At 49.3% G+C, this 12,270-nt stretch overlaps 1 protein-coding gene across 4 annotated transcripts in view; it reads right to left on the reverse strand.

The window, feature by feature from the left end:
* Window positions 1–12,270, reverse strand: part of TRIM2 (tripartite motif containing 2) — a 183,484-nt gene that overhangs the window by 102,453 nt on the left and 68,761 nt on the right. Inside the window, exon 1 of one of the 4 annotated variants that reach the window (XM_004598468.3) lies at window positions 4,537–4,657. The exons of the other annotated variants lie outside the window; for them this stretch is intronic. The gene's annotated coding sequence lies outside the window, so the exon portion shown is untranslated. Of the gene's footprint in view, window positions 1–4,536; window positions 4,658–12,270 lie in introns of those variants that run through there. 4 annotated transcript variants of the gene reach the window in all.

Genomic DNA, 12,270 nt, shown 5'->3' on the forward strand with positions numbered 1-12,270 from the left:
CCTTATCCTGTATGGCCCTCAGTGTATAAAGTTTGATGCCACTGGGCTTGGCGGCGTGGCCTAGTGGCTAAGGTCCTCGCCTTTATCCCATATGGCCGCTGGTTCTAATCCCGGCAGCTCCACTTCCTCTCTATCTCTCCTCCTCTCAGTATATCTGACTTTGTAATAAAAATAAAATAAATCTTAAAAAAAAAAAAAAAATTTCAAGTTTGATGCCACTAATAAACTACGGCTTTTGACCATCAGTCAGGGTCCACGTGTGTTATTATCGGCTCCATGCACCAAGTCCATCGCTGCGGGACAGCGACACAACGCCACCTCACTTAGGTCAAGTTGAAACAGCCAAGAACACACCCCTCAGTGATAAGGGGAGTAGCCAAGCCCAGGCTACAGGACCATCTTAATGCTCCCAGAAAGTGTATGTGGCTGGACGGGAGGATCTAGACCTGAATTCCCAGGTGAGCAAAACCTTGGAGCAAATCAGTGAGTGGCTGGGAGAAGGATGCTCATCACATTCAAGGCCTGAAAGCTCCCTCCAGGCTCAGGTGCCATGTGGGACATTATCATCCTTTCCAGATCATACAGTTCAATACACCCCTGTCAGCTGGCAGACTGAGCTGTGCGCTGCGTGCTATCTTTCCTTCCTTCTGCCTGACTGGGTAGAACAAGCTAAAGCGAAGCTTGTTCCACCTTTTCTCATTTGGGGTCCTATTCCTGGATTGCCTTTTGGACAGAGTAACTCCTTGTTGGCTTCCTAGTCCCCAGTCAGCAGCCTTGAAGGCCAGCAGGGGAGTTCCCGAGGGCTGGCCCTGATCCTCCTGGAACTACATTGCAGGCTCAGCAGGTTATGTCTTTCGGGACACTCTAGGTTAAATCAATGACGACACAGAAAAAGGCATCCCTCAAATAACAGACATGCTGACATCAGGAGAACACTAACAGTGCCAAGATGTTGACTTAGAAGGTGAATCACCTCCCAGGACTCCAGCTGCTTCCAGTACAACCCTGCAAATCGTTCTGGCTCTGCAAGTCAGCAGCATGACTCGGGTTCATTCATCTTGCTGCAGTTAGGCACAGCACAACCTGCATCCACACTGACTGTTGCAGCACTTCCAACTGCCACAAGTTACCAGAGATGCTCACAGGTCCGGTGCTTTTGTTTGACTCAAGAACACATTCTAGCCTTCCGGGTGAGTCCTCCTACAAAAATGAACCTCATCTAGACGTGTAGTGTATTACAGAAAACGAAAAATGCCCTGAAAATTGTAGGCAGAGGTCATCTCCATTTCTGGATGAAGAGGAGCAACAAAAGCTGGATATGCAAAAGAGAACTCACAGTTTCACAAAGGAAGGAGCCATTAGCAAGATAAAACATTTGCCCACAAAACTTCAGTTTCTGAGATTGAATTTCTACTAAAGCTTCTGAAATTACACCAAAGCCGAGTGGCCACTCAACGGTGGCTCCTTAATTTTCTACCTATTTATTTCATAGATTGTACTTTTTGATTCTTCAAATTCTAGGTCCAAACACTACCCATATCAAGGGACCTACCATTTTCTTCCTGAAAAGATAATATATGAATCCCACCTATTACATGTTCGGCACTGTTCAGATCTGCCTGAGGATCAGTACACAGCAGCCCAAGAAATAGAGTTTTCTAGGAGTACTCATTCGCATTCCTTACATAAATGAATGTAGTATTTGCATACAGCATGCACATCTGTACATATACTCTAAATGCTCTCTAAATTACTATAAAACTATATTCTACAACATGCTAATGTAACACAGGGTAATAATACGCAATGTGCTACCTAAGTAATTGTTTCACTGTATTGTTTAGGGAATGATGACAAGAAAAAAAAGAGCCTGTACCAATTCAATAAAGACTGCAGGCTTAACCACATAGTACACACAGCAGCAGCAGGTAACAATTTTCATTCACTGATGCTTCAATTTTAAGATGGGTGTCGTGGAATACACAGGGCTTACTGGTGATAAGGAAGCAAAAGGGCAAGTTAGCCTTTGCTTCAAGCCTTTTAAGACAACAGAGCTAGAGGTCTTTCAAACAGCCTGAGAAGTACTCTCAGGAAAATGATTCCTCCTGCCTTTATCATTAGTGAAAGTATCATTGTATCTCACAGCTCCTGGCAGCACAAACTGCTGGTACCTGCAAAGATCAAGCTAAAATTACCTTTTGTGAATTTGTCATCCCAGAGGGATGTGGTATAAGCCAAGCTGTATGATTTTTAATGGACTGGTGAGAAAAGCAGAAAGTCCTGGCAACGTTATTTCGCCAGGATTGTCTAAGCATTACTACGTCAGCTGGTTGGGTTATCGCCATTGATTAGGCCAACAGGTCACCAACTGCAGAGCGGACACATTACTGCTGCTTGGAAAAGGTCAAGCCAACAGATCACAGCTGATCAAGCCTCTGTAGACTCACCAATGCACTGATATCCAAAGGCAGACCAAAGCAAAGCAGAAGTCAGTTCCCAGGGAGATGCTCTAACCCATTTATATTTAGTGTCTCATGAGGAGTTTCTCCCACTGATACTTCTTTATGATGAGAAGTAACAAGCTGACCACACAAGAAGGAACCTGCTGGTATCACCATTAAAAGAATAATGCAATGGGGCTAGCCCAGCAGCAGCATTCCATATGGGTGCTGGTTCATGTCCCAGCTGCTGTACTTCCCACCCAACTCCCTGCTCATGGCCTGGGAAAGCAGCAGGGGATTGCCCAAGTCCTTGGCCCCCTGCACCTGCGTGGGAGACCTGGAAGAAGCTACTGACTTAAAACCAGACTGGCCCAGCTCTGGCTGTTGTGGTCATTTGGGTAGTGAATCAGTGGAAGCAAGATCTCTCTCTCTCTTTTATACTTTCTAGTAAAATAAACACATCTTAAAAAAAAACCTGATAATGCAAGAAATGTAATTCCACATGTAAGTGGAAGTTTTTTTTTTTTTAACAGATACAATGGAATTTCCAAAGGGGATTCAATAGATGTTTCCAAAAACATAAAGGTGGGGACAAGAAAAATGTTCTCAGAGAACACCCACATCTAAACAAAACTTGACAATCAAAGAGGATGGAATCCTAGATTCCATGATCCAGCAGGTAGTTAAATATGATTCCACAGAAAAGAGGAGGAAAAAAATGCACTCAGCGATGTGCTGTTAACCTTAGGGAACCCAGCCCAGATGACCAGGCTGGGCAGCCTGCTCATCTCAACCACATCCCTATTTGCCCTAGGGGTAGATGACGGGGTGTGGCTTTTGTTAACTGGTCCTTAATCATTCTATGAATCTGAGCTTGAAGGGGGAAGGACACATCACGTGAGTCATAAGGAATTTCATCGCACACTTTGTATTTGCGCAAGGTGGTGGCGATCAAAGAGTTCTGAATCACTCCTGCTCTTTGTTGCTTCCAGCCAAAGGGGCAGGTTCTGCCAAGGAAGAAATGGAGTGAAAATCCGAGACTGGAGGTCACTCCGTGCTGGGCAGGGAGTGACCTGGGCACAACAACGCCTCCTCCTCTCACCCCACGCCCAGGGGAAAAGCAACCCGGAAACGCGCTAAGCAGTAACTCCAATCTCCATGTCCTGCACCAAACAGGCTGAAAACAGAGAAGACCTGGGTGCCTGACACAGGGCAACCGCCCCATCGCATCCTGGGGGCTGGGTTCCTCTCCTGAGGGTGGTCCTCTGAGGGCTCTAAGAGTAACTATTGGAAAGCATTTGACCCTAAAGCTGATCTCAACATTAAAGCCGGTGATTCCGGGGGTGGGAGAAAATATTAGACAGATACAGAAAAAGCAAACTGTGGATCAAGGGGGTGGGATCACGGTGGCTCCGAATTTGGGGTTTATAGAACGCCTGTAGTTCTGACCCGGATGAAGCAGGCAAGCCTTCCTCGCCACGCTTAGGCTTGGTTCTGGTTTGTCAACAGCAAGCAGTGTTCCACAGTGGGCGAGTGTTTTCCAGAATAAACACATTTACCCCCCGCGGAGTCCTGGCAAACCCTTAAGCATCAACGCCTCCCTTCCACTCAGAAAGCCAGAACCACCTCATAGGAGCCTGGGCAGAGCGTACGCGCGGATGCTAGCAGTACACAAAGCGATCAGAAAGAGTTACAGGAAAAACTACCACAACTGGGGGGGGGGGGGGAGGGTGCGGGGAGGAAAAGAAAGCCAGAGTCCATTTTCCTCAAAGCATTGCGGCTACTGCTCTAAGAGCTTCAGGCAGCTTTTCTCCTGGCCGCGGTGGGACTTGCAAGGTTCTGCTCCCGAGCCCTGCGCACGCAGGTCCGGACCCGCCGGGATGCGCCGGGACGGTCAGGCCTGGGGGCCGAGCCTTCCCGCGGCGTCCGGAGACCGCGCGGCCGCTCGTGGCTCCTGTCTGCCGTGCTCTGGGCCCCGCCGCTAACGCTCGCAACGAGGGTCCGGAAATAAGCCTGGGCAGGCTTCCCGCAGGCCTCGGATCATCCGGACCTGGCCTGGGAGGCGAGGTCGGGGGCGGGGAGGGGTAGGACTTACTGCGAGGTGGTGTTTGGCTCCCCACAGTAGGCGCGCGCTCCGCAGGGGCTGCGGGCTTCGGGCCGCCCCTGCCCGGCCGCCGCCGACGCTCGCGACCTCAGGCGGCGGCCCGTCGAGCCCCGGGGCCGGCTGCTCGCTGCTCGCCGCCGCCGCCTCCCGCACCCGGGCACTCCGCGCGCGGCCCGCACCGGGAGCCTCTGTCTCTAAGGCCTGGCGCTTTGTGCGGCGCGGCCGGTCCGAGCGGCGCACGCAGCCCCGCGGACGAGCGACTGCCTCCTGACTGGATCCCGCGGGGCCCCCGCTTGGCGTCCTCGGTTCCAAGTGGCTCTCAGCTGGGTCACGGCCATGCCGCGCTGCTGCTTCCCAGTGCTGGGAGACATCTGTTTTCCATAAGCCCCGGGGCAGAAGCAAATCCGGATTACGTGCTGTCCAGCCTCCCAAGCACTCCGAGAGCCAGGCGGGCGCGCTAATCCTCCCCACCCGAGGGCGCGGGACATACGCGTACTCTTGGAGCCCGGCCCCCCAGAAAGACGCCGGGTCACCCCAACAACTGCACGCCCTCGGGCCGGCCTCCGGGGCGCGCCAGTCGGTCACAGCACGTCCCAGGGGGGCCTGGGCGTGACGGGTCTGAGAACCCCACAGGGCCGCCTCCCACCCTCCCGACCCCATGCATTAAGGCACTGCTCAGTATCATCAAAATTAGGCTTACTTCTGGGGATGAGAGCTGGAGCAAGCTTTGCGTTTCAGTAAGTCCTAACAAATGAGTCAACTGAGATACAGTCAGCAATGAAAATAATGGCACGTTGCTCTCTCTCTGAGCAAGGAGTCCTGCGACAGAGCGTCTCCCTCCCTTCTTCCCTCTGCCTTGCCTCTAAGGCGTGCCTCCCTTCAAGGCAGGTTCCTGCTCTACTTTACAGTAGACAGCTTGGTCCCTGGTACCTAGAATTTCAGACCGTTGTAAAACCCCTAAGGCAAGAACATAGGCCCAGACACGGGTTATCAGAACAGAACAACAGCTTTCAAAGTCATGCTGAGAATCCAGGAAAGGTTCTTACAGGAGGCTGCAGTTGAGGTTCTCCCAAAACAACTGGGGCTGGGCTAGTCAGGAGCCAGATTCAGCCTGGTTCTTATACTTGAGTGGTAGAGACCAGGCGTTTGATCAAGGTGCTGCCTTCCAGGTGCGTCAACAGGAAGCTGTAACCAAGAACACATCTGGGTGTCCCAAGGGGCACCTTAAACCTCTATGTCCGGGCCAACGTCATGGTAGCACGCTAAGCCTCTGCCTTTGGCTCCCATATCCCATATGGACACCGGTTCAAGTCCCAGCTGCTCCACTTCTGATCCAGTCCTCTGCTAATGATGGAAAATGGCTCAAGTCCTTGGGCCTTTGCCTCATGTGAGGAGCAAGGAAGATGTTCTGGCTCCTGGCTCCTGGCTTTAGAGCTGAACTGGTTCGTCGTGGCCATTTCGCAATGAATCAGTGGGTCAGTGGATGAAAGAGTCTTGCTCTCTCCACCCCCTTCCTCTCTTTCTGTGACTCTGCCTTTCAAATAAAATAAATAATTTTTTGGAAAAGATTTATTTTCAGGCCTGGCGCGATAGTCTAGTGGCTAAATTTTCACTTATCATCTGCCAGGATCCTATGAGGGCGCCAGTTTGTATCCTGGCTGCCCTACTTCCCCTCCAGCTTCCTGCTTGTGGCTTGAGAAAGCAGTAGAGATGACCCAAAGCCTTGGGATCCTGCATCCGCATGGGAGACCTGGAAGAAGCTCCTGGTTCCTGGCTTTGGATTGACAGATATACACACAGAAAGATTATCTGTCTGTTGGTTGACTCTCCAAGCAGCTGATCTAAAACCAGGAGCCAAGAACTTATTCTGGGTCTCCCACACGGGTGCAGGGTCCCAAGGCTTTGGGCTGCCCTCCACTGCTTTCCCAGGCCACAAGCAGGATGCTGGATGGAAAGTGGAGCAGCCAGGATTAGAACTGGCACCCAAATTAAATGCTTAGCCAGTTGAGCCATTGTGCCAACTCCTGAAGAAATGTTAAAAAAAAAAAAAAAAAGATTTAAAAAAAACTATGCCAAAAGCCCACCTCTAAATTTTTTTTTGTTGTTGTTCCTGAGATAAACAGCAGCAACTGTCAGTTGGCTGGGCCAGACTGAAGCTAGGAGCCAGGGACTCCATTCTGGTCTCTCACATGGGTGGCAGTCAGCCAATTAAACTATCACTGCTGCCACCCAGGGTGCACACTAGCAGGAACCTGAATCAGGAGCAGAGCAGGGACTTAGACTCTGGTATTCCACTATGGGCGCTGGGGTCTTCATCACTAGGCCAGACGCCTGTCCTGCATCTGTGTTTTTTTTTTTTTTTTTTTTTTTTTTTTTTGTTAAGACTGAGCAGTGAGGCAAGGGGAAGAGCTGCATTTGTGCAAGGTTGTGGGAAGCAGTTGTGGAGGTCTGTTTATCCAAGTAGCAAGGTCTCACGTCACCTTTGTCTGAAGCCACAAGGCTTCTCGGAGGAGTTTTAAGCCAGCAACTAGCTGGTTGAAATTTCCCTGTAAGAAAGATTACTGTGGAAGGCTTATGGAAAGAGGCTAACTGGGGAGGGAGCCGAGGTTGGGTACGGAAGGAAGGAAATGACTCCAAAGAAATGAGAGAGGGGAGCTGTTGGGATTTGGTGCCCTGTGCCAGGGAGGAAGTGGAGTTGACACGGGTTGCTGGTACCAGGCAGGGAACGGAGTGTACCTAGATGCTGCCTTAGCGACTGGGTGGGTAGGGGTACAGTTCCCCCAGGAGAGAACAGGGACTGTGACTTGAAGAAGGAGACATTGAGTTTAGATATCCCGAGTGGTGACGTGATGGGATGCACAAACTCAGTGTGCTACAGACAAGACCGTCCTGGGGGCTGGAAGGGCAGCCTGGATCTGGCAGTTGTCTGGCTGTAAATAAAAGGTGAACCAGTGAGTGTTTGCTAGAGCTGCCGTAGCAACAACATAGGTACCCCCAACTGCACTGCTGGAGTGAGAGGAATGTATGGAACAGCATCACTGATCCAGGGGGCCAAGGCCCAGAGCAGTGGGCTGGAGGAATCTGCTCTGGTCGCCTTCCAAGATTTCCAGTAGGCGTATGGTCCAGTGCATCGTTTTCACTCAGTGGGTCTCCATGTCCAGTTTCCCTTTTTAAAAAGACACCTGTCATATTGGACTAGGGCCTGCCACGATCCAGGATGACCTCATCTTTAACACTTCTTTACATATCTAATTGGAAAGTCAGATTTACAGATAGAGAAAAAGAGAGAACCTCCACGTGCCTATTTATGGTTGAGATAGCTACAATAGCAAATACTGGGCCTAGCCGAAGCCGGGACTCAGCAACTGTATCTGAGTCTCCCACGTTGGGGGCAAGGGCCAGCTTGGGCTAAAAACACTTGGGCCATCTTCTCTGTTTTCCTACCATGATCAGGAAGCTAGATTGAAAGTGGAGCAGATGGGATCCAAATTAGCACCCGTATGGGAATGCAGGTGTGGTGGACACGGACTTTATCTGCCATACCACAATGATCTCATCTTAACCAATCACATCTGCCCTTAATTATTATTATTAATTATTATTATAATTATTTAGAAACACCTTGTTTCTGTGTAAGATCACACTGTGAGGCGCTGAGGGTTAGGAGGACAACTTATGAATTTGCAGGTGTTGGACATGATTCACACACAATGTGAAACGGGTTACAAGAGCAGGGTGCTGAGGGCAAAGATGAGAAGTATCAACCCTCTGTGGACAGAGCAAGCAGGTTTGGATGGAAACAGAGAAAAGGTACTAGAAAAGGAGGGGAGAAGGGAGGGAACCTGTAAACAAGGAAGAGCAATTTTTAACAAAAGAGTGATTAACATTGATTGCCACAGGCAAAATGAAGCCAAAACTTGCCAGTTGCCTTTGGCAGTGTGACAGTCACTGGCCCAGAAAGGTCAGATTAGCAGATGAATGTCACAGGGCCTGTTAGTCTCCAACATTCTTTGATTTTGAAACTATTGTCTAAGCAAAGCCAGGAGGAATGGGGTTGCCGTCACTCTCCACGTGTTTGAGTCTCCTGCGAGTCTCCTGCCAGGAACTGCAGTTTCTCAGCCTTATTAGAAGAAAGACTTGAATATGTCCTGTAAAAAGGTGGAGATGAGATAGACTAACACGGGACCTCACTGTGGACAGAAGGCAACTCAAGAAAGCATTCTATGGAGGTTACACTGCTTGGGAGAACTTGGCAGACAGAAAGGCTTGGACTAGAGGGACAGGTACTGGTGGATGTTTCATCGAGGCCTTGCTCAGCATCAGTGCCCAGAGAAGCAACTGCTGGGTTCATCCTGCACCTATCTGGAGGCCTAAAGAAGATAGGCTGTGTGGCCTCCAAGCATTTGATTGGCTTGCCCAGTACAAATGCTGTCTGTACATGATGAGCAGGCTCACCTGGCAGCCTTTGAGTGACAATAACCTCTGCCTGGGACCCCAGGCACATTGCACTTCATTGACCCTGCTTTCAGCCTCCAGGGAACTCTAGCCTGGTCTTCACCCAAGTCATGTCCTTCATTACCTTACTTACCCTTGACCCCGCCAGCTACTGTCTTCTCAAGATCATACTCCCATTACCCAGAGAATAGAAACCCAAGCAAGGATTAGGAATTTGAAATGAGATAATAATATCATTTAGCAGAAACAAACAAACAAACAAAAAGAGCTCCTTTGTAATTGAAACCAAAGCTTAATTTTATCTGTGGTGATTGTGGTCTGGGTAAGATGTTCAGTAGAAATGAAAGGGTATCCAGCTCCCTGCTTGTGGCCTGGGAAAGCAGTCGAGGACGGCCCAAAGCCTTGGGATCCTGCACCAGTGTGGGAGACCTGGAGGAAGTTTCTGGCTCCTGGCTTCGGATTGACGCAGCATTGGCCATTTCGGTCACTTGGGGAGTGAACTATCAGACGGAAGATCTTCCTCTCTCCTCCTCTCTATATATCTGACTTTGCAATAAAAATAAATAAATCTTAAAAAAAACGAGGGATATCAGTAACTCAGAGAATGCACAGAGTTTCATTGCTGTGGTCTGAACGTGTCCCCCCCCCCAAATTTACATACACCTTTTTTTTTAAACATTGAATTTTGTTGAGATTGTATTTTTAATTCACCTTATAATCAAAGGTTTATAAATTCCACTACCAACAAGAAAAAACGTGGTAAAAAGACCAAATCCAGCATGAAAATATGCAACAGCAAAATGTATATGTTTGGTTGACATTGTGGTATATCAAGTTAAGCTTCTGTCTGCAGTACTGGCATACCACATGGGTATAAGTTCAAATCCCAGCCACTCTACTTTCGATCTAGCTCCCTGGTAATGACCTGGGAAACTGGCAAAAGAGGGTCCAAGGCCTTGAGGCCCTGCACTCATGTATGAGACCCAGAAGAAGCTCAAACAGATAAAGAAGCAATTTAAATGTATATGTTGAAGCCTAATTGCCCATGCGATCATTTTAAGAGGCAGGGCCTTTTAGAAGGACATACTGAGCAAAACAATGCTGAGATCTTGTCTCTGCTGGCCTCAGACCTGCATTTCTGTTGACCACAGAACTAGGCTTCCCTAAAGTATGTTGCTTCCCATCCAAATCCAGGCTCTGTCTGACAAGGCAGCAACCACTCAGGCCTTGAGTACACTGCCTTCAGGAATGGATTCACACCTTCCTACAAGGACTGGAGGGCACTAAGCAGCCTTTTGGCCCTTGCATCCCTTTTGCCATGTGGAAACCCAGCGATCAAGACACCGTCTTGGAAATAGAGAGCCACTCTCACCAAGACACTGCCAGCACCTTGAGTTCCACACCAGAATGGTAAGAAACAAATTTCTGTAATTTGGCAATGCCCCTGACTCCGACCTGATTGTGACAGCAGCAGAAATAGCTTAGGACACTCTCCTGGAGACCTTTGAGAGAGAAACTAGAGAAAGCATTGGGGATCACGCCTGCTTCGGCCCATCTTAAGAGGCATAGGTGGGTGAAAGTTCCAGCTGGCATCCAGGGACCAATAAGCAGAACAGAGGTAAACAGCCAATTCTGGAACGAAGATAGAGTCAGCAAAGGAAAACCAGCATGAAAACAATAATATTTCAAACACAACTGGGAAGGTAACAAGGAAATTGCTACTGGCTTCCATTAGAATAAAAGTATAATTCTGGCACTGGCGTGATAGCCCAGCGGTTAAAGTCCTCGCCTTGCACGCACTGGGATCCCATATGGGCGCCAGTTCAAATGGCAGCCCCGCTTCCCATCCAGCTCCCTGCTTGTGGCCTGGGAAAGCAGTGGAGGATGGCCCAAATCCTTGGGACCCTGCGCCTGTGTGGGAGACCCAGAGGAGGCTCCTGGCTCCTGGCTTCAGATCTAGCCATTGCAGCCACTTGGGGAGTGACTCAACAGATGGATGATCTTCCTCTCTGTCTCTCCTCCTTTCTGTATATCTGACTTTGCAATAAAAATAAATAAATCTTTTTTAAAAAAAGAGCATACTTCCTTGTAATGCTCTCCTGAAATGATGATTTATTCATCTTCCTGGGCTAATTCATTAAGCCAGAGATGGAGATTCCTGGGTGGGCATTAGATCCAGCAATGAAGACACTGCTTGGGACCCATTAGTGTGTACAAGAGGTGTGCAAGAGCCAAACGGGATGCAGGGCAGACTGGACCAGTCTACTGTACTTACGCGCAGGAATCAGGGCTGGAGGCAGGTCTGGTGGGAGTTATTGGGGGTGATTCCACCTGGGCTGCTGTTCCTGCTGGTGTGTGTGAGGACCGAGTGTGTGTTGGACAGAGCTGGGTTGGGCCACAGCATCCCTTGGTTTACATAAGAAATGGGGCTGGAGACAGAACTCATACAGCAACTGTAACCACCCCTGTGTTTGGGGGCTGATGTGGGTGGTGGACTGAGCTGGACCCCATACTAGGCGACACATGCAAGAGTCAGATCTGGGATCACCTCAGAGGAGGATTCTTTGGGGACCGCCCCAACTGAACCACTGGACACAGAACTCTAAATATGGGGAGAATCATAGGCTCTGTGGTCAGACAATGGGGTGCATGTGTCAGAACTGGGTCTCCTCAGTTGCTATAAAGGAGCAGTGGATGGTGTGCTCAGATGCACATGGAGGATTTGGCAGTCCACTGGGGCCTGCAAAGGACATCTGGTACCATAGCAGAGGAAGGAGAACAGAACAAATTGGGCAGCAACCCCAGTCAAACAGTGACAGCAAATATCTGAACGAATGAGCCTCTAAGGTGGACTGTGTCAGCCAATGGACCTGGGAAGGATTTCCTCGTCTTTGGATCAGTGAGCTAAACGGCATTTCAGAACAATCGAAACCACTTGAGCAGAACCTCGGAACACGCTCCACATCAGGGATCCTGGGATGACATCGGGTGATCATTCCCCATTCCTTGAGTACTGAGGCAGTTAGCCTGCTGGGTACAGTTCCTTCCTTCTCTCTCCCCTTCTCCAGACACAGGAGGAAGAAAAAGAAACTTGGAAACAATGGTCTGATCTGTTTTCCTCTAATTCTTCACCCTTCCCACCCTAATCAGTGGTCCATATAGGTTTGCATCTTCTCAACTATGTAAACATCATCTAAAATTAAACAAACAGGGCCTGGCGCGATAGCGTAGTGGTTAAAATCCTCACCTTGCTCGCCCAAGATCCCATAT

The sequence above is a fragment of the Ochotona princeps genome, chromosome 7, assembly GCF_030435755.1.
Source record: "Ochotona princeps isolate mOchPri1 chromosome 7, mOchPri1.hap1, whole genome shotgun sequence".
NCBI lineage: Eukaryota > Metazoa > Chordata > Mammalia > Lagomorpha > Ochotonidae > Ochotona > Ochotona princeps.